This window comes from Mus pahari, chromosome 19, assembly GCF_900095145.1.
Source record: "Mus pahari chromosome 19, PAHARI_EIJ_v1.1, whole genome shotgun sequence".
NCBI classification, from domain to species: domain Eukaryota; kingdom Metazoa; phylum Chordata; class Mammalia; order Rodentia; family Muridae; genus Mus; species Mus pahari.
The window spans coordinates 86,894,676-86,897,380 of NC_034608.1; positions in this window are offsets into that span (position 1 = coordinate 86,894,676).

Sequence of the window (2,705 nt, forward strand, 5' to 3'; positions counted from 1 at the left end):
TTTATTTTTATTTTTATTTTGCAAGTTTTTAGTTTATACAAACAAGTTGTAGCCTAGGGCAGAACTTCCTTCTTTTTTTTTTTTTTTTTTTTTTTGGTTGAGTAATATACCAGTGTGTGGTATCATGTTTTGCATATCCTTCCAGGGTTCTTGGGCTCACAGTTCAAACCCAGTGTGACAATGTTGAGGTAGTAGAAAAAGGACTGTTTTGTGTGTGTGTGTGTGTGTGTGTGTGTGCGCGTGTATGTGTAATTCCTTGGGATCAAACTCAACTCAGGTCATCATGCTTAGCAGTGAGTGTCTTTACCCCTTGAGCCATGATGCTCCCCACCACCACCACCACACACACACACACACACACACACACACACACACACACATACCTTTTGAGATAGGGTACAGCCTAGACTGGCCCAAATATAGCTTTTCTCAAAAAAAAGCATCAGCCTCTCATAGTTCACAGATGAGAGGTACCCCATTATTCCTTCTACTTCAACTTTGGCATCTAATGTTGTACCTGCACAGAACAGATGCCAGTCAGTGTTTGAGAAATGAACAAAAGGATGAACAAAGGAAAGAGGAGAAGCAGGTGTCCTATGCAGAAAGAAGGATAAAATGGGGCCCTACCCCTGGAGTCTGGGCCAAGCTGATGCAGCTCCTCTGTAGCCACCTACCCTAAAGGCTGTCCACTGAAGCTCACCCTATGATGTCAACAGAAGAAACTGACGTGGAGAGAGGGACCTCAGAGTGTCATCCCCCACCCCAGACTCCTGCCACTCTGTTATCTTCCATCAGGTATCCCTGTGTCCCCTGACTTGGTGGCCACCACTATTCCCTTCCTTCCTGAAAGGACTCTGGCCAGCTCCAACACGGGGAGCATGGTTCTGCCAGCCCTTGCCCGTCTCCCTTTAAATTACATTCATGAATCTAGCCCCCAAGATCTATTCCCTTTTTTTGGCGACTTCCTCCTGCTGAGACTGACTACCAAGTTCAAAGTATGAAGTCCAGCAATAAAAAGCCCCCTTTGGCTCACCTAACTAACATGCCCAGTTAAAATTAAACACTTCATCCTAAGGCAGGGTTCCCCCCTTTATGGACTGATATTTGCCTATGGGCCACATCAGTTTCCTCTATCCAGAGGCAGTCCTTTGTCCCCTTCCTAGGCAAATACCCCTCATCCCCTCCCTTGCTTCTCCTTTGTTTCTCTTTCCTTCTTCCTCTACTTCCTGTCTTTGTACCTTATCCCTGCCCTCTATCCCTCTGGAGGAAATACATCTCCTTTGTGCTGAGAACTTGGTCTTGAGGGTCCTGAGAGCATAGTTTTCCTTTCGCTTCCTTTGGAGGCTGTGACTGTGTCCATTTGTGAACCAGAGACATGAGGGTGGGGGAATTCTACTTTGACAGACTGACAAGAAGATGTTAGTCTAGAGGACCACAGCTCCCAAGATGCTCAGAAGAAGTGGGGTGGACAAAGAGCCAAGCCAAAACAGCTCATGTTCTCCAAGACTGAGTCACATGCACAAGAGAACCCCACAGAACCAGCCCTGTGCAACAAAGTGTGAGGAGGACTGCAGAGGTCAAGGGAGTTCTCTGAAGTTGGCCCAGCAGTGAAAGCACATCTCACCCTGAGCCTAGGCAAAAGTCAATGAATTAAGTCACAATAACTTGCCCAGATGTGCTGACTCAGCTGAACCCTTGGGCCCTTAAGTGGGTCTATCATCAGGGCCTACACTGGTTTCCTCCACTGTTGGACCTTTGTAGCCCAGAAACTCCCAAGCCTACTCCACCCTGGAGAGGAGCAGGGGTCAGAGAGGCACCAACTCTATCCTAGAAAGTGTTCACTTCAAAGACCCAGGATAGGCGGAAATGCACTGGGTGCAAAGGCAAGAAGGGGTGAGGCACACACATTGTAGTTCATTTTAAAATCAGAAGAAAAGTAAGGCATGGACTGGATGGATCTGCAGCTCAGTTGGCAGGGTACTCACATATGGTGAAAGAAGTCCTGGGTCCCATGCCAGTACCACAGAAAATACAGTCACCTCTATGATCCCAGCACCCAGGATATAGAAACAGGAAGAACAGAGTCAGCCTCGTCCTCAGTGATAATGTGGATTCCAGGCCAGCCAGGATGCTGTGAGATCCTGTTTTAGAAAAATAAAAAACAGAAGGGAGAAAAAAGCCAGAATAAGATAGAGGAACTCTATGGTTTACTCCAGTTTTGCTTTCTTGCTTTGGTTTAGTTTGAATTTTGAGTTTGAATGTTTCTATGTAACCCAGGCTAGCCTGGAACCCCAAATCCTCCTGCCTCAGGCTACTGTGTGCTGTAACTACAGACTCGAGCCATCTTGCTTTGATGTTGGCCTAGAGGGCAACATGACTGTAGAATGTCATTTCAAATGTGTTTTGCAAAGGAAGGCATGATGGGTGTTGTGTGTGCAGCAAGTCTGTCCTTTCTTCTCTCTTTCATGTCTCAGGGCCTTTGCACATGCTGTTCCCTGTCTGCACACTGTTCCTGTATCCTGTCCGCACAGCCTCTCCTACTTGTTGCCTTTCACTCTCTGATTGCCATATGCCCATTTCCTGACCTATGACTACTTCAAGGCTGCTGTTAAGAGGCTGGGAATCTAGCTCAGTAGGTAGAGAGCTTGCAGCTCAGTAGGTAGAGAGCTTGCAGCTCAGTAGGTAGAGAGCTTGCAGCTCAGTAG